General features: G+C 41.7%; 1 long non-coding RNA gene across 1 annotated transcript in view; it reads left to right on the plus strand.

The window, feature by feature from the left end:
* The first annotated feature begins 1,503 nt into the window (after nt 1-1,503).
* LOC134346190 (uncharacterized) overlaps nt 1,504-26,626 on the plus strand; it is a 116,461-nt gene continuing 91,338 nt past the window's right edge. The window contains exons 1-2 of the long non-coding RNA XR_010017851.1: nt 1,504-1,630; nt 3,236-3,455. This is a non-coding gene — a long non-coding RNA (uncharacterized LOC134346190). The remainder of the gene's footprint in view (nt 1,631-3,235; nt 3,456-26,626) is intronic.

The following is a 26,626-nucleotide window of genomic DNA, read 5'->3' on the forward strand; positions in this document are numbered from 1 at the left end:
AACAACCCAATTTTTTCAACAAATCCTAGGAGAAAGTCTGTTTTGGATTGGGTGTTGTACGATGAACCATATTTGATTAGGGAGGTTAAGGTAAAGTAACCTTTAGGAGGCAGTGATCATAAGATGATAAATTCACCCTGCAATTTGAGAGGGAGAAGCTAAAATCAGATGAATCAGTATTACAGTGGAGTTAAGGGAATGATAGGCATGAGAGAAACTTTTGTAGAGAATTTTTCTCTGGCTGGGATGTTTAGAATGAGGTTTCAGTCTCAGACTACAGGCTTTTAAAAGTTTCCCATCTTCTAACTTCCCACTGATTTCTGTTTTATTATATACCCTTCCTTTTGTTTTTATGTTGTTTTTGACTTCCCTTGTCAGTCACGGTTGTGTCATCTTGTCTTTACAGTAGAATTACTTCGGTATGTATCTATCCAGTTCCTTCAGAACTTCTCATAGAAACCGTAGCCATTGGTGTTCTGCCGTCATCTCTGCTAGTGTCCTCTTTCAATCAACTTTGGCCAGCTCCTCTCTCATGCCACACACACAATGCTGGAGGAACTCAGCAGGCCAGGCAACATCTATGGGAAAAAAAGTACAGTCACTGTTTCAGGCCGAAATGTCGACTGTACTTTTTTTCCACAGATGCTGCCTGGCCTGCTGAGTTCCTCCAGCATTTTGTGTGTGTTGCTTGGATTTCCAGCATCTGCAGATTCTCTCTCTTGTTTGTGATTTCCTCTCTGCTGCTTTTGTTATTCCATTTACTCCACTGTAATACTGATACATCTGACTTCAGCTTCTCCTTTATGAATTCACTTTCATCTCATGTTCTTGATATACATTACTTATTTTTATTATTATATTATTGTTGTTTTTACTCCTTTGTATTTTTGTTTGTTGTCTTTTCCACATTGGTTGTCTGTCCATCCTGTTCTCTATTGTGTTTCTTGGATTTAATGTGTATGCCTGCAAGAAAACAAATCTCAAGCTTGTATATAGTGATATAAATGTACTTTGATAACAAACTTACCTTGAATTTTGAATTTCTCCTGCATTTTGTGTGTGTTGCTGACAATTGCCAGCTTCCCCAGAATCTCTTGTCTGCCTAATGCTTCAGCTCTAAACTTTCATCTTAATTGGTCATCAACCTAAAACTTTAAAACTCTGCTTCTCTCTCCTCAGATGCTGCCCGATCTCCTGAGTGTCTCCATCATTTTCTGTATATAGTTTTGACAGAAAGTATATGGTTATAAAAGCTGAACTCTCAGACCACATACAGAATCTACAATTGGGGAATGCTTGCACCAGAAATCAATCCATAACTGTAATTGCAATCCAACTGTGCATGACAGAAGTTTACACAAGGTTTAATTTGAGTCTATGTTTATGTAAGATTTGGAGTCCTCTGTCTAGCTATGAAAATCTGTGGGGAATAGATATTTGCTTTAGTCTGAAGAGTGAAGATGAAGGAGACTTAACGCAATCTCATGTTATCCTCTAATCAACAGGCAGCTGTTCAAGCATCAGCTCACATTACCACTGCAAGGACATCTGACTGATGTACTGCGCATTGCAAGAAAATGAGAGTTTAGAAGAATGGAGAATTAGAACTTGGCTGGAACAATGAAACCAGGTACTTTAACTGCTATATGATTTACCGTATATCCTAAATAACAATGCACAATTAAATTAACTTAAATTTGCTTCTCCAAGAGTAAATATGCTAAACTTTTCTTTTGGATGGATGAGGGATGAACTATGGGTTTACTATACTAGGAGTACTGTGCAAAATTGTGGCTATTATGAAGGGTTGTAGCAGTTCTTGAGAGGTGGGGGGGGAAGGGCTTGCAATGGTGGTGTCAGAAAAGCAGACTTGTAATCAATCATAAAAGGGTACCTTAAAAGAAGTGAACTAATATGCCTAAAAATTATGATATGTTTTGTAGGATGAAGAAAGGGAGAGATAGATGGAGATAGAGGAGGGTGGAGAGAGATTAATACAGAGAGAGAACTAACATACAATGATAGAGTAATGTGGAGCCCAAACAATTCCTTTGGTCCAGCTGACCATGGTGCTCACTGAAGCTAATCTCATCTGCCTGTGTTTGACCCACATCCCACCAAACCCTTACTACCCAGGAATTTACTCAAATGTTATCATTTTACCTGCTTCAAGCTTATTCCATATACACGCTACTTGCTGTGTGAAGAAGTCACTCCTTGAGCCCCTTTTAAATCTTTCCCCTCTCTCCTTAAATCAATCTCCTTTAATTTTTCATTTACGTGTGTGTGGGGGGGGGGGAAGCAAAACTTAAATGACTGCAAGATCTTCATAAGTAGTGTATTCAAAATAAATGCCTTTAACCAGAAGGCAGATAAATTAGCACAAACAGTGAATAGATAAGAGCAAATTTAACAAGGATAGGAGTGTCCTTGAAAGGTTATGCAAAATATTCCCTGGAATGTTTCCATGGATGAGGGATCTCACTGCGGGTACAGCTTCTATTTATGATAGCGTGCGTTACTAGGAAGCTAGTAGTTTTTCTCTCACAGTTTGCAATCTAAATGTCAGCATTTCAAACTCGCCTTGCGCATGTTCACTTTATTCTCAACATGACTCTCAGCTGTTTCCATTTTATAGCTACTGTAGCCTAGCCTACCTTTATGCAAGGAACGGTGTTTACCTTTGCATCTGTGCATATGTTTGTGTCATCCAGTTATATTCTGATTCCATTAAATAGCAGAGTCATGTGGTGTTCCAGCTTCTCAAGTAATGTAACAATTTCACAATCTGCACGGTAGTTTAAAGGCTTATCATGTAAATAGCTGAAGTGCTGTCTTATAAATCTCTTTTAAAGATAAGTAGAATGCTATCTGTCAATGTTATATTAAAGACATTAGTTATAAAATTTTACCTTACATATTTTACCTAATTGTTTACTGAAGGTGAAATTTCATTGAACTAACTATGTCAGATAAGTTGATAAATTGGCTTATTATTGCCACATGTACTAAGGTGAATGGTTACTGTTCACATAGATCAATTCATTGAGGTTGTGGAAGGTAAAACAATAACAGAGCTCGGAATAAAGTTTTACAGTTACTGGGAAAAACCAGTGCAGGTAGGCATTAAGGTGTGAGGGATGGGAAGAAGATGGCACCGGTGAATATCATGACCAATGGCAACGACCTTCAATAAGTTCACAAAGCTACTTCTTTTATTACTTTTTTCAAATAGGATTCTACTATTAAGCTGTGTGTGATTGGACCCTGAGATTACATTTCGAATATGTGTTTTCGGGCCGATTGAGCGATCTGGTGCTTTGCTGACTCTGAGGGAGATAGGTGAGATTTGGAATGAGCGTTCTGGAGGCCAAAAAGCTGGGACATGAACGACTCTACTTATCGCCGATTAATTTATTGAGCAAAATTGAAATCAACTAGAGCGAGAATGGAAGGTGAGCTGGTGTTCAGCGACGCCTGCCTGCGTCTGACTAATTTCCCTCACTCTCTCTCACCCTCACTCTCACCCTCACTCTCACCCTCACTCTAACCCTCACCCTCACCCTCACTCCCACTCCCACTCCCTCACCCTCACTCTCACTCTCACTCTCACTCTCACTCCCACTCCCTTACTGCTGCTGGAGTCTTGGGTCTCGGGCAAGGTTTAATTGATGCAGTTTGTAGATTGGACTCTGCAGTTCTTGTATGTGTTTCTGGTTACTCGTTCTTTCTTTTTATTGCTATTTTGTGCGATTTTGATTGGGATGGACTGCCTCTGGGGGCTGCAGTCAACGAACGACACAGCACTCAATTGAACGGAACGAAACTGAACAGTCCTAGACTGTTTCAAGAACTCTGTTTGATACTTTATATTCCATGCATTTTTTGCTCATGTTTTGCTGTTTGCGTGATTTGTTTTTTTTTTTGCGCGTTGGCTGTGTGATGTTCTCTTTGAACAGGCTGCACGATGTTTCTTTGTTTTGTGGCTGTCTGTGGGAAGATGAATCTTGGGGTTGTACAAAGTTCAAAGCCACTTTTTTAAAATCAGAGTACATACATGCCACAACATACCACAACATACAGCCCTGAGATTTTTTTTCTGCAGGCATACTTAGCAAATTTATAGAACAGTAACTGTATACAGGATCATTGAACAACAAACCGTTCAAATGCAAATATAAATAAATAGCAATAAATAATGAGAGCATAAAATATCAAGTTAGAGTCCTTAAAGTGAGACCATCAGTTGTGGGAACACCAGAAATAGAAGAGATATCCTCTTTTGTTCAAGAGCCTGATGGTTGAGGGGTATTAACTGTTCTTGAACCTGGTGGTTCGAGTCCTGAAGCACTTGTACCTTCTACCTGATGACAACAGCAAGCAAAGTGGACGGCCTGGTTGGTGAGGATCTTTGATAATGGATGCTACTTTTCTACGAAACATTTCAATGGAGATGTGCTCAGTGGTTGGGAGGGCTTTACCCGTGATGTACTGGGCCAAATCCACTACCTTTTGTAGGATTTTACGTTCTAAGGCATTGGTGTTCCCATACCAGGCCATAATGCAGCCAGTCAGCACACTTTCCACTACACATCTATAGAAGTTTGTCAAGATTTTTGAAGACATGCAAACTCTCCACAGACTCCTAAGGAAGTAGAGGTGCTATTGTGCTTTCTTTGCAATTACATTTTTGTGATGGGTCTGCTGAGATAGTGCCACCCAAGAATTTAAAGTTATTGACCCTCTCCACCTCTGATCCTGAGTATTGGCTCATAGGCCTCTTGTTTCCTTCTACTAAAGCAGGCCTTTGGTCTTGCTGACATCGAGTGAGAGGTTGTTATTATTACACCACCCAACCAACTTTTCAATCTCCCTCCTGTATGCAGGTTCATCACCACTTTTGATGTGACCCACTTCAGTGGTGTCATCAGTGAACTTGCATCTGGTGTAGGAGCTGTACTTAGCCACACAATTATTGAAGTAAAGCGAGTAGAGCAGGGGTCTAAACACATCCCTGTTGTGCACCCATGCTGATGAAGATTATGGAGGAGACGTTTTTGCCAATCCGAACTGACTGGGGTCTGCAAGTGAGGAAATCCAGGATCCAATTGCACAAGGAGGTATTGAGGCCCAGGTCTTGGAGTTTACTGATTAGTTTTGAGGGGGTGATGGTATTAGATGCTGAGCTATAATCAATAAACAGCATCCTGAAGTATGCATCTTTGCTGTCCAGATGTTCCAAGGTTGTGTGAAGAACCAATAAGATGGCATCTGCTGTGGACCTGTTGCTTCGGTAGGCAAATTGGAGCGGATCCAAGCTGCCACTCAGACAGGAGGGGGAATTTCAGCACCAGCCTCTCAAATGACTTCATCTGTGGATGTAGTGCAATTGGGTAATGGTCATTAATGCGGATTACCACGCTCTTCTCGGGCACTGGTATAATTGAAGACTGCTTGAAGCAGGTGGGTACCGGACATTGCCAGAGAAAGCGTTTGAAGATATCCGTGAACACACCAGCCAGTTGGTCAGCAGAGTTTCTTCAGTACTCAGCCAAATACTCGCTCCGGATCAGATGCTTTCCATGGATTCATTCTCTTGAAGGCAGCCTGCACATCATCTTCAGATACTGAAACAAAGGATCTTTGGAAGATGCAGGGGTGTGATGTTCTGGTGGTCAAAACAAGCATAGAAGGCATTGCGCTCATCTGGATGAGAAGCTCTGCTGGCCCCTATGTTACAAGATTTAACTTTGTAGGAGTTTATGATATTCAAACCACTCCACAGCTGTCGAGCACCCCTTGTTGATTCTAGTCTAGTCCGGAATCTCCACTTCACCCATGAGATGGATTTCCGGAGATCATACCTACACCTCTTATAGCATTCTTGATCTCCAGACTTGAATGCCTCTGACCTTGCCCTCAGCAAATTCTGAATTCATTGTTCATTCAGGGCTTCTGATTGGGGCAAACCCCGAATGATTTTGTGGGGACACACTTATCCACAGCTGTTTGAGTGAAGTCTGATACAACTCTGGTGTATTCTTCAGATCCACAGATGAGTGCTTGAACACGGCCCAGTCCACTGACTCAAGGCAATCCTGTAACCGTTCCTCGGCCTCCCATGACCACCTCTTGGTGGTCTTGATCTCTGGAGCCTTGCTTTTTAGATTCTGTCTGTATGTAGGTAGCAGAAGTACAGCTAAATGTTCAGCTTGGCCAAAATGTGGCCGAGGAAAGGAGCAATAGGCATTCCTTTTCGTAGTGTAGCAGTGGTCTATTGTGTTGAGCCCTCTGGTGCGACAGGCTACATGCCGGTGAGAACTGGGCAGGGTTTTCTTCAGACAGGCCTGGTTGAAGACACCAACTATAATTTGACATGGGTCGGGATGGCTATCTCTGGCCTGCAGACCAAGTCATGCAGTTTTGTGAGTGCTTTCTTATAGCTGGCTGCTGGTGGTATGTAAACTGTGGTCAGGATCATGGATGGGAACTCCCAAGGCAAATAGAATGGTCTTCGTTTGATCATTAAGTGTTCTAAGTCAGGGGAACTTGACGTTATTCCCATGTCTGAACACCAGAGAGCTGTCTAGAAAGCACATGCCACCATCTTTTTTCCTTAACAGAGTTTGCAGTTTGATCTATTCTGAAAATTCGTAAAACCTTGTGGCGGCTTGTTGCATCTGGCATGTTCACTGTTAACCAAATCTCAGCATAACAAACAATTGGAGATCTGCCTCATCTGCCTCTGATAAAGCATCCTTGCCCTGAGATTGTCAATTTTATTTTCCAGCAACTGCACATTCGCCAACAAGATGTTGGGTAGAGGAGACCTCCCCTCTCTATGCTTCAACCTGTTTGAATTCCACCTCTCCTGCCACGTTTGTGGCCGTGTTAGTTGACCCGTAAATGCACCATGCTTAACAGCTCCAATGGAGCTCATGACTCTTGCTCCACCTTCAATCATCAATCGTGAGATCTGAAGATTATTGATGTAATTTCATAGTCTGGTGTTAAGTGGAAATTTATATGTTGCAGGTTGCAGCAAATGTAATTCAAAAGCAATATATTTAAGAGGAAAACTGGAACAATTTTCTGCAGCCCACAGTTGCCATCACAGGAGGGTATGTAAGCTGCATACATGCTTTGATACTAAATATACTTTGAATCTTCAAATCACAGCAAGATAGATTGTGAAATCAAGTATTTGTCTTATCGTACTAGGGAGTCATTCAATAACCTTATAACAGCCGGACAGAAGCTGTCCTTGAGCCTGGTGGTGCATGCTTTCACGCTTTTGAGAGGGGAGAAGAGAGGATACCAAGAGTGGTTTTGGAATTTGATTATGCCTGCTGCTTTACCAAGGTAGTGAAAGTGTAGACAGAGTCCAGGGGAAGGGAGGCTGGTTTCTGTGATGTGCAAAGTAGTGGCCATAAGTATGAATCCCCAGGAATGATGGCTTTTGTGTCTGTGGTGCTTCAGAGTATTCAAAGTGCTTCACTGATAGTGAAGTACTTCTTACTGCAGAGGTGAGATTCTGAAATCAAAAGAAATGGATGAACTACACAGTAGGTCAGCCAGCATATTTGGAAAGAAAAATTGAAGAGCCTTCATGAGAACCTTTGGTACTTTCTGAAGGTTAGTCATGGTTGCAATGTAACATGTAACAGCCAGCAAACAGACAGATACAGAAAAGGCTGCAGATCCATCATGGCAAAGCCAACTCTACCACTGAGTACATTTCAAAGGAGCACTGCCACAAGAAAGCAGCATCTACCATCAAGGACACCTTCTATCCAGGCTATGCCCTCTTTGCACTACTATCATCAGGCAGGAAGTTCAGGGGCCCTGGGTCCTATACCATGTTCAGCAACAGTTATTACCATACGGTCATCAGAGTCCTGAACCGGTGTGGATAATTTAATTCACCTCTACTCTGAACTGATTGTATGACCTACAGATTCACTTTCAAGGATTACAACTCAGGTTCTCAGTAATACTTTTATTAGAATCAAGGTGATTATCACTGACAAATGTTGTGAAATTTATTGTTTTTTGTTTTATTTGCCCAATTTGTCATCTTTTCCATGTTTGTTGTTCGTCAGTCTTTGCCAGTTTACGTATAGTTTTTATGAAATTCTGTTGTATTTCTTATTCCCTATAAATGCTTGCAGGAATACAAATTTCAGGGTAGCATGTGGTAATATTATGTACGTTGATAACAAATTTACTTTATTATTTTGCTGTTTCTGACTGCTTGCTATTAAAAGATTAGTGACAAGATAATCAGGTTTAGTAATGCTATTGGCCAGAACAATAGAGAGATCCTCTTCAAAATCTTTAAAAGGCGTGATTTTTTTTCTTTACATCTTTACACATATTAGGTGGGTCATGTTGACGGTTTCCTCTGAAAGCTGGCATCTGAGAAGATTTGGCAAGCCCATGAGGATTCCCTCAGCTATAGAAAGAACCCGGAAGGGTTGCATCTCAGTTTGGAATGGCAATGGCTCTGCTGACCTGTAGAGAGTGGTAAACTCTGCTCAGTCCATCACAGGCTCTCACTTCCTTCCAAACACTCCTGAGGGTGTGTTATGTTAGGAAGTGCAACATTGTTTTAAAGGATGACTGCCACCCTGACCATTCCTTTCCTTTCTTCTACCTTCTGGGAGAAGATACAGGAGGTTGAAAACCCAGATGACCAGACTCAGAAACGGGCTTTTTCCTCACGGCTGTTTGACACCTGAACCACCCATCTCACCCTTTCATGGTGCTGCCACATTCTCGAACTCTTAATTCTACCTCTAGGTTACTGTCACTGTAGCATTGTTTCTTTGCACTACTTCAGACTGCATGACAATCTTTGCATCATTCTGCTGTTTTGCCCTCATCACTGCATTTATTGTTGTATGTATTACTATTATTACCATAGTCATTAAAACAGCACAGAAACAGGCCCTTTGGCCCATCTAGACCATGCATCATTTAAACTGCCTACTCCCATCGACCTGCACTGGGACCATGACTCTCCATACATATCCAAACTTCTCTTAAACGTTGAACTCAAGCTCGCATGCGCCACTTGTGCTGGCAGCTCATCCCACACTCTCACAACCCTCTGAGTGAAGAAATTTCCCCTTGTGTTCCCCTTAAACTTTACACCTTTCACTCTTAATCCATGACCTCTGGTTGTAATCCCACCCAATCTCAGTGAAAAAAGTCACTCTAAATATACCCCTCCTAATTTTTGTATACCTCTATCGAAACCTTTATGTTCCAAGGAATAAAGTCCTAACCTATTCAATTTTTCCTTATAATGCTGGTCCTCTAGACCTGGCATCATCTTTGTAAATTTTCTCTGTCCTCTTTCAACCCTATTTACATCTTTTACATCTAGGTATACAGTATACTTCCATATATACTGTTTACTCTGTAAATTTCACATGAGCAAGGAATTGCATTACACCCAGGTGACATGACAGTAAATCTGAATTGGTAGTACTGATTTTGGTTAATGACTACAAATACAGTCTGAAATTTGAGAATCTTAGCAATATATTGATAATCACTAAATTCTTCCAAACAAAAATTCAAACCGAACCAAATAATAAGAAAATCTGAACCATTCAAACCCTGCTTAAACCACAGTAATCGCTTAGTGGCTCACCCTTGGAAGTTGTCTATTGATTGAGGAAGTATTTGGGACATCCTGAGACACTCAACGGTTAGAGTCATTGGAAAGTACAGCACAGAAACAGGCTCATCAATCCATCTAGTCTGTGCCATGCCATTGAATGTACCTGCTCTCATTAAGCTGTACTGGGACCATAATCCTCCATACTTCTATCATTCATGTTCCTATCCAAATTCTCTTGAACATTGAAATTGAGCTTGCACGCACCACTTGTACTGACAGTTCGTTCTGCACTCTTACGACCCTCTGAGTTCTGAGTATCTGTGGTTATTTTTCCTTCCCATATCTGATGCTACTCCTTGTCTATTAACCAGAGAGCATTCATTTTGTAGGCAGTTCAGGTGCCAAGTCACCATCTGCAGCTAAAGTTGCACATGAATTTGTCTGCTCCACCACAATTAGTGTATGGAAGACCAAGATAGTTCTAATATCTCTCCAGTCCCTTCCTTTGAATCTAAATGCTTTTGTCTCTGACATGAAGGATGTTATTTTTAATGTTCTTGGCAAATTAATTCTCTGGAGATTAGTGAATGACAGTAGTCTGCCAAAGGTCAGGACATTGTTATCTGTGGCTGTCTTTCAAAATCTTTATCTCTGGAAGGAATAAAGTGAGCTTCCCTATTGTCCACACATAAATCTCACCAATAAACACCATGAGTTAACATTGATCTAGTCTCCCTGAGGCAATCATCAAGTGGACAAGACTTCCTTAGAGGCTTTGGCCAAGGTTGTTGACCAAATGGAGGTCTCCAGCAGCCTGTGTAACAGCTGGTCGTGGATATCTTTAGTGTTCAGGCACTAATATGCCAAAGCTTTTGACATTGTCGAAAGAGAATAATGTCCTCATGAATCACATGTAGAATTTTAGCTGCAGTTAAACAATAAACATCTCAGCTGGTGTTTATGATTCTGGTAAACAGATGGGTTTAACTTTTACGAATTCCTGAATAAATACAATGTCTCATTCCAACTGATTCACATACTGCAGTAAAAGAAATGTGCAAATTTTAAAGCAATTTTGCAAGATAAATGGAGTCTTTTTTTGGAAAACATTGGCAACATTTTGACCGCTTCCCTTTTCAAAGTTCATCTTGTATTGATTAATGAAGAGTAGTTTTCATTAAAGTAGTTTGAATTCTTCCATTTCTTACCCAATTGAGCTGTGTTTTCTTAAACAACTGATCAGAAGATAACTTCATTGCAATGGAGATCTGAGAAGCAATTTGAAGAAAACATGCATATTTACATTCGACAATAAAAGAAAGAACTGCTATTTGTTGTCTTCTGGCACACTGGTTAAGAATTATGAATCAGATGAGAGAAGACATTAATCTGATCCTTATTTGTTTAGGAAGGTCTACTTGTAATTGATACAACTCAGTTTAACAGGTGTTGAACTAAACCACTTCTGCCTCAGTAATCAGGAACTCTCCATTGATTTTCAGAAATTTGCAGGACAACACAATGTTTGATATTTTCTAATTAGTATTTTATTTCTACAATTTTCAGCATAACTACCACTGAACAGCATAACTATCTGTGGTAACGGGCACTGTCCATAGTAACAGGCACTGTGTTTTCTTACAGACACTGGCCGTGGTGACAGGCATTGTCCTTCCTAACAGAAACTCTCCATGGTTATAGTCATTGTACATGGTATAGGACCATCTTGTGTAACAAGCGCTGACTATGATAACAGACATTGTCCATGGTAACAGTGTCCATTGGAAAAGACACTGTTGATTGCTGGAGTTAATATTTACTGTAAGGTTTAGTGTCTGTGATTAGAATTGAAATTAATGATAATAGTTGCTGTTAATGTTTAAATATTCTGGTTCACATCAAGAGTCACTGCCCCTGTTAAAACATGGTGAATGGATTGTGATGAAAAGCTAGTAAGCTATTTCCCCTAATCAGGGTGCTGCCTGAATCATTCCCAGCACTTAATGTTTTCATTTATGATTTCTAGCACCCACTCCAATTTGCTTTAAGAGTGAATTTATTTCTTAGACATAAGTTCCTTCCTGACTGGATGGGATCGTTGTGAACTCCACTAGTAAACCTGGTATGCACTTCAGAACACAAGAGCAGGAAGAGGTGAGGCGGAGGGTGCGGGAGGCTGTATTGCCTATTTGGTGCTGGGGATAGGGACATCTCTTCTGGGCTGGAGATGAACTTAGAGTGGGGGTGTCCTTTTTCAGTAGTCAGATTAGGAACTAAAAACATAGGATGGAGACTCTATTGCGGGTTTATGAGGAGCTTGGCGGGAATTACAATTGCCAAGGGAGTTTTGAATCTACATATTGATTGGATGAATACAACATGCAAGAAGAACATGTGAAGTGCATCAAGATTGCTTCTTAGAAAGGTATGTTACAGAACCTAACCAGAAACAGTCTATTTTAGATTTGGTCATGAGAAAGATGTAAGGTTGAATAATATACTGCAGCTTAGGGTTAATTATCCTCAAGGAGATGGTGGCACAATATAAAGGTTTGCTGATGGAGTTTGAGGTGGAACACCACAGTGTCAAACCTGTTGTCATCAGATAGTAAGTTGAATGGTAGGGGAAATACAGCGGCAAGGGCTGGTGATAGACAAGAGGACTGGGAGTATTTTAGAATCCAGTGGGGGAAAAAACTAAAATGCTCATTGATTCTGAGAGAAAAGTTGTGTGTAATATCAAAGTTCTAAGTAAATTTATCAAAGTACATATAAGTCACCTTATACTAACCTGAGATTCATTTACTTGCAGGCATTCATAATAGAACAAAGAAATGCTTTAGAATCAGTGAAAAACTATGTACAATAAGCAACCGATGTGCAAAAGACAAACTGCAAATACAAACTATACTAATGCTAATAATAAAACAAATAATTAAATTAAAAAAATTGAGAATGTGAGTTGTTGTCATTGAAAGTAAGTTCGTAGGTTGTAGAATCAGCTCGGTATTAAAGTGAGTGATGTTATCCACGTTGGTTCAGGAGCCTGATGGTTAAAGCATAATATCAAAGCAAACAGAAAGAGTTTATTTAATGTCCCCTTGGCTTAAAACAATATAGTAGCTTTGGAAGTAGTCGAAAAAGTGTTGATTCTTGAGATGAATGGGTTGTGCTATCAAGGAAGTCTAGGCAGATTGGTCTTGTATTCCTGGGAGTTTAGAAGAAGGGATGATCTTATTGAAACATGTAAAATCCTGAAGGAACTTGACAGGGTAGATATTGAGATGTTTTTCCCAGTGGGAAGGTCTCGAATAAGGGGACACTGCTTCAAGATAAGGAGCCTGTCTTTAAAACTGAGGTTCATAGACTTTTCTTCTCTCAGAATCTCTGTCTCCTCCCCACAAAGTTGGTGGAGGCTGGATCATTAAATACAGTTAAGTTGAAGATAGATAAAGCTTTGAAAGATCGAGGAATTGAGGCTTTAAAGGGACCTGGCACTGAGGAGGAGTGGAGGCCAGTGTAGATCGGCCATATTCATATTGAATGGTGGGGCAGGCTTAAGGGGGCTGAGTGATCTATTCATTTTCCTGCTTCTTGTGTTCTTAAAAACATTATAATTTGGAAGATGTAGGACCAGAGTTTCAAAATTAATCATCACAAATGCACTCACTACATGATCAGACTGGATACATAGCATCCAAACTGAAGGATAGGGAATGTGATCAGAATTGTGGTAAATATAATTTATTATGCTTTACAGTGGGACAATTGATGAGGAAACCTTTGTCTAGAAGTTCATCCCATCCATAGCAACAAATGCTTTCTACAGTAGCATCAATTTATGCTGTCTCCAAGGTGCACTCCAAAAAGAATAACCTTAACAGTCAGAGCATAACATACTCATGAAACTGTACGCAAATATTTGCAAGTGCTGAATAAGCATGTATTTCCCATCAACATAACTTTCGAGATCTATTTATTGCCAAGATATGCAATTAATCATTGATCAGTTACTTCAATCCCTAGGCCAGAGGATTTTTTTTGCTGATTACTGAATCTGATACAAAGCTGGAAACTTGCCATCACACATTGAGAGGCACCTGGCTTGCAATAAACTTTGCTCATCTGCAAATTGGCACTCAGTTGTGAATTGAGTTACAAATACAAGCGCAACAAATTCTGCACTAATTTGGTTCCCTCAAAATCACTGTGACAATATTCCTCAGCACTGATAATTGCGAAGAAAACAGTCGAGAGTCAAATCCAGCTAAAAAGGATCTCTCTGGAATTAAGTGACTTGGCATCTGTTCAATGCAATTAATTAAATAACTAGAGATTTGTGCAATTAATTAGAATATGATTTGAATCAGTCCCAGGAAGAGGGAAATGAGATCAGATATGGAAGTTCAAGCATTCTTATTGGTCCTGATTTAGGATTAGCCAGTTTGTAAATTTCTTGTCATGTGACTGTCCTTCACCATGACAACTAATGGTTCAATTGTACCACTTGTTCTCAGTTTCACAACCATCTGAATAATTTAATGTTTGGTCCCTGCTCCATGATTTTATGAAAAGCTTGCAGTGCACAGCAGTCCATAGTGAAGTGGGATAGAGACTTGTAGGTGATGGATGGAACCAAACGGGAAGACAGATAACAAGCAGGAGGGGGAAAACTGGGGTGGCGCTTGCACTTGGCTTGTCTTTTGCAACTTTAAACCCCCAACTACACATTCTCCAACTGAGGGAGGGCCAACTATTTTCTTTGTTGCATTGAGATTATAAATCCTAAACAGAGAATTAATTGGATTAATTGCAGATGAAATCCAATAATCCAGAGTCCAACAAGTTGGAAAGCACAGTAGTCTGGCACCTGACTCACCAGGTGATATTTTCCTTCCCCATCCACTTAATAGGGTCTCCTAATCCTCTGCTCCCAATCCACCTCCATTACCAGGGTACTGGTTTCCACTCTCTTTGGATGACAGTTGAATGAATCCTTAATATTATGAAAATAAAGTGCATCAGATGTAAACAGAAAGTGGGACAGCTTTATCAAAGAGCTAGCATGGACACAATGGGTTGAATAGCCTCTATCGATTATGTTTCACAGAATTTTTATTTTATAAAGATTATGCTGTCTTACATTGGCTTTTGACAAGAGTGGATGTTGCCAAATGCTTTTCTCTAGCACTGTTCAAATGTCCCCAGCTCCCACATGTCCCTGAAAAATGTAGTTACAATATTAACTTTAAGTCAATGAATAATGCAGATGGCAAGTGAGAAAAGACCCTGCATCAAATCAATACTGCTTCCAGGGAAAGTGTTCCTAGATTACTTTTCACATAATGTGTATAGATGGCTCTCAGTTCTATTAAAGAACACATTTCCCATTCCTTTACAAACATAACCACTCAAAAGTGCAAGTCAAAAACTTTCCAAAAAATGGATCATGAATTTATTTATTAGACCTTTCGTATCCTTCGAGTTGCATTGGAAGAGTAGTGCAGTTTGTAGAGTTGCTGTCTCCCTGCTGTAGCACTACAGGTTCAATTCTGACCTCTGTGGGGCGTTCGTATATTTACCCTGGGACCAGTTATCTTCCTCATCCCAAAGATCTGCAGGTCAGCAGGTGAATTGGCCACTGCAGTCTTTTTTCGATGTGTAGGTATATGTGAGAATCTTGGGGAGTTGATGGGTTTGTGGGAGGATGTTTTGAATTGGTTTAGGATTAGTGTAAATGGGTTTTTGATGACATGTGAACTCCGTGGGGAGAAGGGCCTGTTTCGGTGCTGGATGTATCGATAGCTCTATAATTCTATCAATCCCATTGCAGAGGCTAGAGCACAAAGATTTGAGATGAAGCTTCAGTGGTATACTGAGGGAGTGCTACCCTGTTAACGGAGCCTTCTTTGCCCGAGGCCTTGTCTTCTCTCTGAAAATCCTGTGGCATTCTTAGTAACAGAAGGGTTGATAGAGTAACCCTTCAGCCTATATTCATTCCTCATGCAACACCATGAAGCATTGCTGACTCATGAGAGCTTGCTGTGCACGAAAGTACCTCCTGTTCTATCAACATTACAAGATGGACTCTTCAAAGCTGTAAATCCCTTTGGAATGCCTTGAAGTGGTGCAAGGTGCTATTAAAAATATTCACCCAAAAATGTATTCTGATAGCACCTTGCAACAAAATCGTATACACTTAGTGGCCACTTTATTAGGTACACCTGCTTGTTAATGCAAATATATAATCAGCCAAGCATGTGGCAGCAACTCATTGCATGAAACCACATGGATGTGGTCAAGTGGTTTAGTTGTTGTTTAAATCAAACATCAAAATGGGGAAGAGGTGCGATCTAAGTGACTTTGACCGTGGAATATTTGGTGCCAGACGGGTTGGTTAAGTCACTCAGAAACTGCCAATCTCCTGTGATTTTTTTTTACACACAACAGTCTCTAGAAAGAATGGTGCAAAAAGTAAAAAAAAACCTCAAGAGAGTGGCAGTTCTGTGGGTGGAAAAAGCCTTGAGGTCAGAGGAGAAAGGCCAGTCTGGTTCAAGCTGACAGGGAAGTGACAGTAACTCAAATACCTACGCGTTAACAAATGTGGTGTGCAGAACCTTGAAGTGGTGGGCTACAGCAGCAGAAGGCCATGAACGTGCACTCAGTGGCCACTTTCTTAGGTACAGGACTTGCCACTGGGTGTAAATTTTAAATTGGCACATGATTAGTGCGAATGGGTAAGTTGGGATGGTTTGTGTGGACTTGAAGGACCTGTTGCAAAGGTAAAGAATTCTTGGTGGACTGAGAAAGCCCTGGAAATCCAGAGGTTGACAGACTCTGGTGACATGAGGGGCTTCTTCAGTGCCACTAAAACAGTCTGTGGACCAAATTACTGCAGATTAAGCCCTCTACACTCAAAGGACGGGAAGAACTTGCTAATGGATTGGAAGGTTATCAATGAATGATGGAGAGAGCACTTTCAAGAACTTCTTAACCACAACAGCATTGTTGAGCCAGAGGTTACTAGTGCAATCCTACAGAGACCTGTTGGGGAACATATGGGGGAACTTCCCAGTATGAAAGATGTATATGATGCCATCAGGAACCTGAAAAGCAACAAAGCCATTGTCCCTGATGGGATCCCAGAAGAGATCTTCAAGGAAGCCGGACCAGCACCCCTGAACCACATACATGCCCTACTCCTGAAGGTCTGGGAGAAGGAACAACTGCCCTCAGAGATCAGTGATGCTCTGTTAATGACCATATGAAAGAAGGGAGACAAGGCAGGTTGTGGCAATGACAGAGGCATCTGTCTCCTGTCAGTAACAGGCAAAGTGCTTGCACGTATCCTTGTCAACTGACTCTTGCTATTTGAAGAAGCACTCCCTATTCACAATGTGCTTTCCACCCATCTAGAGGAACAACAGACATGGTCTTCACAACCTGCCAATTACAGGAAAGATGAGGTTTGACAAAAGCATTTTGATACAGCAGACTGCCAAGCTCTCTGGCATATACTATCAAGACATGGCTGCCCTGACAAGTATTTATGATACTGAGGCTACTACATGATGGCATGTCAGCCACAGTACTCGCCAATAGTGGTGCTGAATCAGAACCCTTCACTGTCAAGACAGAAGTCAAACAGGGCTGTATTCTTCTGGTTAAGATGGAGCTACCAAATGTGTGCGACAGCTTCTGGTAGTCAAAATGCAAAGAAATCAGACTAAAAACATCACTAAAAATACCTTCCTGATGTAAGTTGTGTTAAATTATCATTGTAAATAGTGAAAGGGTGGACGATGATGGAGCGAGTTTGGGGGATGACCTGAGGCGGTATGTTGGAATCATTGCAGATGGTTTTCCAGTGCCCATACAACTGGCAAAGGAGCGAGGTTAGTTTGCTCTGGACACTGCAAGAAGAAGTTGGGGCATTGGAAATTCGGTGTCCGTTCAACTGGCCCGGGTGCGAGGTTGGATTGCTCTGGGCACTGAACTGAGAAGAAGCGTAGTGAAGTTAAGATGGCGCTAAATGGCGACTCCTTTGCTTGCATCTTCGGAAACAGCTCTATTTCCATCTTTACTATCTTTATTTTTCCCTTTCAGAGTTCTTTTAAAAACCCTGACCTGGAGTTACACACTGACTTCGGTTCTTTGCGGGAATGGGACCCGTTCTCGGGGTTTCATAACTGACCGTTGTTCGGCACACCAAGGGTTCGGCCTGAGAGTCTGGCTTGAATTCAGAAGCCTAAGATCTCGGGGATCTGGAGATGGACGGATCGAGGGTCAGTGTCACGGCAGAAGACCCGTGTGTTGTTGGGGGAGTCAGAATATCTGCTGTGGGCCCAAAGACCTGAAATCTTTGCGATCTTCAGGCACAGAGCTCGGAAAAAGTGACGTGACGGACTTTAAACATCGTAAACCAGCGAGTTTTTTGTTATGTCTCCCCATTCGCTGGTGAAAACTGGAGACACTTTCTTCTCCCTTACTCGGGAGAGAGAATCAGCGGTACTTCGTATGCCGGATGAAATGCCAAGTCTTCGGGGTAACTGCAAATCTGTGTCTTTGCTATTGCCTAGCTCACACTTGTGCTCGGTGGTGATGCTGATGCTGATGCCTGCTTTTTTTTGCCGGTGCGGGGAGGGGTGACTGTTGCTCACTTCCACTTGTGTGTGGGAGGGGGGAGCTGGGAGGGACTTTGGGGTTCTGATGTTAATCTGTCGTTCATTCTTTGCTGCGCTTCTCTGTTTTTGTGGATGGGTGTGAAGAAAAAGCATTTCAGGATGTATATTCTATACATTTCTCTGACATTAAATTGCATATTCAAACCTTTGAACCTTTGAAGAGCTTGAGAGTGGTTTTAGGCTGGATGGAGGAATATGGGTCTGGAGCAAGTCACTAGGCAGTGTGGTCTAGGCCCTGAGTCCTTCACAGTGCCCAGGTCTGAGGGCGAGGTACGATTCGCTGTTAGATAATTTAAATGCCAGTGCAGATTGGAGCAGAGAGCCGATTTTGCTCGCTCTCCACAATCTTCACTCTTCTCCTCAGGGTGTGGAGCCTCTCACTGTTTCATTGTTGGGTCAATTTAAACTCTGGCCCAGATAGACTAAGAAGGCAGGGTGTTAGTTAGGATGAGACCTGATTTCACTTGTTCTCCGTGATGGTAATCTCCACGGCACTGAGTCTATGAAGGTGGCCCCGGCTGCTGTGCTCCTTACCCACTGATGAACTGATAAGCGAGGCTTTGAGCCTACTTTGGGCTGAGCCAGGGTTCGGATCTGACGACTCAGTTTTGGTTCGGAATGCTGCTGTTTGCATGAATTTTTATTTTACTTTTTTCTTTTGCACATCAAGGGTTGGTCTTTTATTTTTATTTTTATTCTTTTTTTCTTTAACCGGGTTCTTTCCAGTTTTTTGCTTTGTGGCTACTTGTGAGCAAGCATATCTCAAAGTTGTATAATTTATACATTTTTTGATAATAAATGAATCTTGAATCATTGCACTCACTCTGTCTATCATCTTTATTGCTGCACCCATAGTCTCATTGGCCAGGACCTGTCAAATGGAATCACAAATGTATACTAAATGGACAACAGGCTTTTCACCTCAACTGTTTCAAGGCCAAGAACAAGGTCGGCACCACTACTATCAGAGACTTTCAGTGTATGGGTAATAATGCCATCACAGTGCACTCTGAAGACGACCTCCAATGCATCCTGAATGTATTTGCCTGTACAAGTAGGGCCTTGTGTCTTGTTTTGAATATAAAAAAGGCACAGTTCCTATATCAGCCACCACTCAATCAGTCATTTATCCAGACCTCCATAAAAGCTGACATTATTACTCTTAAAGCAACACACATCAAAGTTGCTGGTGAACGCAGCAGGCCAAGCAGCATCTATAGGAAGAGGAGCAGTCGACGTTTCAGGCCGAGACCCTTCGTCAGGACTAACTGAAGGAAGAGTGAGTAAGGGATTTGAAAGCTGGAGGGGGAGGGGGAGATGCAAAATGATAGGAGAAGACAGGAGGGGGAGGGATAGAGCCGAGAGCTGGACAGGTGATAGGCAAAAGGGCATACGAGAGGATCATGGGACAGGAGGTCCGGGAAGAAAGACAAGGGGGGGGGGGGGTTGACCCAGAGGATGGGAATTTCCAGCATCTGCAGAATTCCTGTTGTTTGCATTAAATTATTACTCTTAATATGGCAGCATTCTCTCCTCAAAAGCAGGCATCATCTTGGAGATCAGCCACAGCCTGAATAGTGCTAATAGAATATCTGCTAGATTAAGGAAAAAGAGTCTTTGATGACCACAACCTTCAGGTCCAAACAAAACTTTTTGTCAGTAGAGCTGTTGTCCTTCCTACATTACTGTATGGAGCTGAACCATGGACCACCTACAGTGGACAACTGAAAGCCCTGGAACAATACCATCAAAGAATATTGCAAATAATATTGAGGATCAGCTGGAAGAAGGGTTGCATTAACACCAGGCCAACATGAACAGATCTCCACCAGGATAATTTAACCTCAACTCCTATGGAGTGGTCATGTCATTCGAACGCCTTACTCGTACCTTCCCAAACAGGTCCTTTACTCCCAAACTGAAGGAAGGTCGGCAAGCCCTTGGTAAGCAAAGGGATCGCTCCACAGGTAACATCAAAATCAGCCTGAAGAAATTCAACATTACATCTAAACACTGGGAAGTCATTGCTCTCGATAGTTACACCTGGAGGAAATCTGTTCAAGGGCAAGCTGTGCTATATGAGAACAACCTCCGCTGTGCCTCAGAGAACAAGTGGCAGCTGTGAAAGGACAGACTGAAAAACCAAAAAAGGCCAATCATTAACCACAGCCACATTTACTCATGTCCACTCTGCACTGGGTCAGCCTTTACAGCCAGCTGATGACCCATCAATAGCCAACCCTTTAGTGGCACTCAACTCCAGTGATCATACAATACTTTGCTGTATGAATCGATGGCTTTATCAATATAATTCAATAAATTCTATTTCAGAGGCTCAAGCACAAATATTTGAAATGAAGCTTCAGTGATGTACTGAGGGAACGTTGCTCTGTTAAAAGAACCATCTTTGCCCAAGATGGAAAACTAAGGCCTTGTCTTCTCTCTGAAGATCCTGTGGCATTAACTTAGGAGCAGAAGGGTTGATAGAGTAATATTTTAGGCTATATTCATTCCTCATGCAACACCTTGAAGCTTTGCTGACTCATGGGAGCTTGCTGTGCACAAAAGTACCTCCTGTTTTTGCAACATTACAAGATGGACTCTTCGAAGCTGTAAAGCCTTGGGGATGTCTTGAAGTGGTGGAGGATGATATTAAGAAAAAGTCACTCAACACTGTATCCTAATGTTACCTTGAATCAAAGTCATATAGACACACCCAACTTACGTTTAATTTGCTTTCATCATTGCCCATATCATACCTAGTAAGTCTTGTATGTGGGTGGCAGGGTAATCGAGTGGTTAGTGTAATTGCTATCACAGAGCCTGCAACCCGGGTTCAATTCTGCTACTGTCTGAAAGGAGTTTGCAAGTTCTCCTTGTGATTGTGTGGGTTTCCTCTGGGTGCTCCAGTCTCCCCCCACATTGCAGTTACAAATGGGTCAGTAGTTTAATGAGTCACTCGTGTGTAATTGGGCAGCACAGGATGTTGGGCTGGAAGGTCCTGTTACCGTGCTGTATCTGTAAAAGAAATAAAACTGAAAAAGATATGTGGATCATTCAAATCCTCAGGAAGGAAGTTTCCAGCTAGCTGAAAAGCCCTTAGCAAGTGTAGAAGTCAAATGATTCCTTTTTGCCTGTGTGCGCAATTAAGGCATGAACGATATCAAGGTCATTAACCATCTATGTGCCAGAGTTTAAAGACTCATGCACTGAGTTACCCTGGAGCTCTGGAAAGTTACACTGAGGTGCACACCCTCCTGATACATCACAGCGTTGTTCTGATCTGTAAGAATTTCTGAGGGAATATAGCACAAATTGATCTACTGAACACTATAATGTAATGGCAGTGACGGGCACTCAATCTGATGCTGTAACAGTTAATGTTTACATAATGGATTTTAATATAAAGCAGTTTCATTTATTCAATTACCATGCATAATATATTGCATATCGCACGGTGTGGAACAAGGTAGATTATGATTCACGGTCCATTGTGGGCCTGTTTGTGTAAGTGTACAACACACAGGAGGGTTGCAGTGCAATTACTCAGCAATGACAACTTCCATTTATATAGCACCCTTAATGGAAGAAAACATGTCTAGGTGTTTCACAGGAGAAATATCATATAAAATTTGGAACTGTGTCACGTAAGGAGATGTAGGTCCAGGTGAACGGAAGCTTGGTCAAGGCTGCGACGGAGAGGCTTTTACTGGATCTATCTCATTTGGATATAGGAGGCATTTCAGCCCATAGGAAGTTTGCAGGCTCTCAGAGTCAAATCCATACCTTCACATCAGGTTCAAGATTAATGTCACAGTATAAATGCCATGCAAATTAGCTTTTGCAGCAGCAGCATAGTACGTTACAAACATGACAAGCATTAATTACATAAACATTTGACGCCACAGTGCAGTACAGACCCTTCAGCCCACAATTGTACTGACTTTTTAACTTACCCTAAGATTAATCTAACACTTCCTCTGGCACAAACCTCCAATTTCGCATCGACCACGTTCCTATCTAAGAGTTTATTAAATGTACAAGTATATCTTCCCCCACCACCAACCCTAGCAGGGCTTTCAATGCACTCACCACTTTCTGTGCAATATCTTACCTCTGACAGCCCCCTAAATTTTTGTCCAATCACCTTAAAACTATTTTTCCTGGTTTTAGTCATTTCTGCCCCGGGAAAAAAAGTCTCTGACGATCCATTCAGTCTATGACCCTCATCATTTTGTGCACCTCTATCAAGTCACCTCTCATCATCCTTAAAGTAACATAAATTATATATAATTTGCATGACATAGTAAACAGAAAATAATGTAACATCATTACTGAAAGTTGAGGGAGATATGGTCCAAGATGGAATGAGGGTTTTCGAGTTGGTTCAAGAACCTGTTGGCAGTGGATCATTATATGAACAGGTTCCCAGGTTGTATCATCAAACTCCCTGCTATAGTCCTCTCCCAGTTGTTCAGTACACTGCTGTTGAGCTTAACCTCAGAGGGAAGTGGGGTCAGGGGTCAGGTTGTGATGGATGCACATTGGTGAGAGTCACAGTAAAGATGACTTAAGACCATCAGCGAGTCAACGTTTGCCAAGAAATCACCAACCAGAATCTGACAGGATTCATCCCATAAAATGGGTTGCAGAACTGCAGTGGCCTCCAAGAGGACCACAACCTTGCTGTGATTAGGAGGCTTGCGTGCCTTAATGACCCGGAGAGCTATGTTGGCTCGAGCTAGGGTTTTCTACTCTGGCTCTCGGTTGGGTCACCCATGCCAAATGGGTCAAAGGGTAGAGAACAGACGAAGAGTGTTCCATCAATCCTCCAGGTGAGGAATTCAGCTGGTAAAACAAAATTGTAAAAGACACAGCTATGAAGAATCCTTCTGCATCTGAGGGCGATGGTACTCCAAAGTCTCCACTTGGAACTTGCATGACTGACAGCAGTGAAATCCGAGCTATTGACACAATGATGGAAGCTCTGACCAATGCCAGAGATGGAGGACCTTCATTGCTGCTCTAAACGCCAGTGGCATAAAGGGCCGTAGAGAGATCTGCAGTGAGTTAAAGTGACTTGGATTCCATCTGAGCAAATTTAAAGGCAGAAATCCAGATAGACGTTTATAAGATACTGAGAGGTGTCGATAGAGTAGACAGCTCCCAGGATTGAAATGTCTGATAGTAGAAGGCATACATTTGTGCCCTGTTTCGTAACAGAGTGAGTGGTAGGTTCATGATATGTACTGTCAAGGATGGTTTTGGTTGCAAATATGTTAGTGACGTTTCTGACTCTCTAAGATTGGCACATGAAAGTACAGAGAATGTTGGGATATCAACGTTGTGTCGGTGGAAGGGAGACTAGTTTAGCTAGGTACTTGATTACTAGTTTAATTAGCTTGGCATAGCCTCATGGGCTGAAGGGCCTGTTTCTGCGATGTACTGTTCTAATTCTACGTAACTGGCTTGAGGGACTGAGTATTCTCCTTCTGCTCCTGTCATCCATAGTTAGGGCAGCTGATTTAATTCTCAACCTGGATGGGGGAGCAAGGTCAAAAACCATTCTTAGATTCACGTGGAGAGGCAAATGGGCAGTTGGAGGTAAGGTGTCATGGGATTTATCCAATTTTTTGGCAAATCCACTAAACCTTTCTGTCACCATTTGTGGTGCATACCTCTCTGGCTTTTAGATTCCACGGCGACCAGAAAAGATCTGGATCTCTGGTTTCAATCTCACTAATGATTGAGAACATATTGAGTTCATGCCTTAAACAAACTCCATTACAGCTATTCCATCAATCAATGTTCCTCAATGTTCATCAAAAATTAGGCTGGCATTGATTCCATTAGATTCAGATTTATAGCTGGGGCCATAAAGCGGTAGCTTTTCATCAACTTTCCACTGAGTTAAATCTGTTTATATTGTAGTCTCCTTGCACAGACATACAATCTAATCTTCACAGCATTCAGGCTTGTCTTTTCAAATTCCCTTTCATTAGTTCAGACCTCTCGATTTCTATGGATCTTCAACTCTTGGATCTATAACGAGTGAATAGCTTGAAGACTATTGTTGGATCAGTCACAGACAACACTCCCATGACATTAATTTTCACTTTTTCTGAGCACAGTCAGTTTACTGAGGTTTAAAATGGGCTTTAAAAATGGGGAATCATTCACATATTTCAAGGAAAACAACTTCTATCTTCACAAGACTAAATCTCCAAAACTAAACTTTGATGATAATTGGACAAGGTTTAATTTAAGAGGCTGGAGAGATTAGGGATCAATATTCAAGCAAACTGTTTCACTATTATAAGCCTCCTTATTTTTATTTGTGATCCATAAGTACTTAAGAAATTGTTGGACAAAATATCAAATAAACAAGTTACAAGTTTAAGCTGAGGATTGCTTAATGTCATTTCCAGTACATAAGTGTAAAGAAGAATGAAATAATTGTTACTCTGGATCCAATGCAGCATATAAAAACACAGTAAGATAAAGAACGCATTAAAACACAATACAGATAAATACATGCTGCAAGATAGCTTATATACATAAATTGATTATATGTACAGACTGTGATACAGGAGTATCTCTACATAAGGTGACTGACGGGAAGTGATGAAGTAGTACTGGTGGAGGTGTGGTGAGGTGGATGTAAGGGAGGAGCTGTTGATCAGCCTTACTGCTTGAGGAAAATAACTGCTTTCGAGTCTGGTAGCCCTGGCTTGGAGGATACCGTACATAACCTCCTCCCTGATGAGAGTGGGACAAATAGTCTATGAGCAGGGTGCGATGATACTGCTGGTCTTTTTCTGGCACCTTTCTGAATATATGTCCTTGACGCCGTGTAGATTGGTGCTGGTGATGTGTTGAGCAGTTTTGATGACCGATTGTAAAGCTTTCCTGTGCAGTGTCTGTACCATGCAGCATTTTAGGATGCTCTCTACTGCACATCTGTGGAAGGTCCTGAGGATTGATGTGTATAGTCCAGGAGATGTACAAAAGAACAACTTCCATTTATACCAGGGATTCCCATTGATCCACGGCATAAAAAAGGTTGGGAATCCCTGCTTTATACAGTTAAATGTGCTGAGGCGGGATAAAACCTATTGAGAAAGTAGAAACAAGAAAGTTCAGAATAATGATAGGAATAAGTGGAGCTCTCCCTTCTCGCCCAAAACCTATTGTAATTCATTTTATTAAGAAATACAGCGTGGAATGAGCCCTTCTGGCCATTCAAGCTGCACTGACCAGCAACCTTCAACAACCTGTGCTCTCTGGTCCTAGACTTCCCCACTATAGGAAACTCCTCTTCACATCCACTCTATCTAGGCCTTTCAATATTCAACAGTTTTCAATCATTCTTCTAAATTCTAGCAAGTACAGACCCAGAGCTCTCAAACACTCCTCATGCATTGACTCAGAATTAATAATGGCCAGTAAGCAGAAAGAGGGAGGGACCAGGTCTTTCTGGGATTGGGAGCAAACTAGTGGGGAATTGGTGCTGACATGTATGTCAGTTGGCCACGAGCTATGCCAATGTAGATGTCCCTGTTTTGTATCTTGAGCAATACTTTGTTAATGAGGGGAAAGTGGGAGAAGTAATGTGACTGTGAATTCCACTCCTTCAGGGTGTATGAGGAGATGTGGACATTGGCAGGGTAGGAAATGGTCCAAGACATGAAAAATCTGAGGTAAGGCCATAAAACCATTCAGCCCATTGAGTCCACTGTGCTATTTCATCATGGCTGATCCCAGATCCCACTCAACCCCATACACCTGCCCTCTCACCACATCCCTTGATGCTCCAACCAATCAGGAATCTATCAACTTTCGCTTTAAATATACCCACAGACTTGGCCTCCACCACAGTCTGTGGCAGAGCATTCCACAGATTCACCACTTCTTGGTTAAAAAAAATTCCTCCTTACTTCTGTTCTGAAAGGTTGCCATTCAATTTTCAGGCTGTGCCCTCTAGTTCTGTTTACCCTCACCAGAACTAACATCCTCTCCACATCCACCTTACCTTGTCCTTTCAACATTCAGTAGGTTTCAGTAAGATCCCTTGCATTCTTGTAAGTTTCAGTGAGTACAGGCCCAAAGCTGCCAAACGCTCCTCATATGTTAACCCCTTCATTCCCAGAGTCATCCTTGTGAACCTCCTCTGGACTCTCCAACGACAAAACACCCTTTCTGAAATAAGGGGCCATAAAACCATAAGACATAGGTGCAGTGTTAGGCTACTCAGCCCACCAAGTCTGCATCAACGTTCGATCATGGCTGATTTATTTTCCCTTTCCACCCC

Source organism: Mobula hypostoma, chromosome 5, assembly GCF_963921235.1.
Source record: "Mobula hypostoma chromosome 5, sMobHyp1.1, whole genome shotgun sequence".
NCBI classification, from domain to species: domain Eukaryota; kingdom Metazoa; phylum Chordata; class Chondrichthyes; order Myliobatiformes; family Myliobatidae; genus Mobula; species Mobula hypostoma.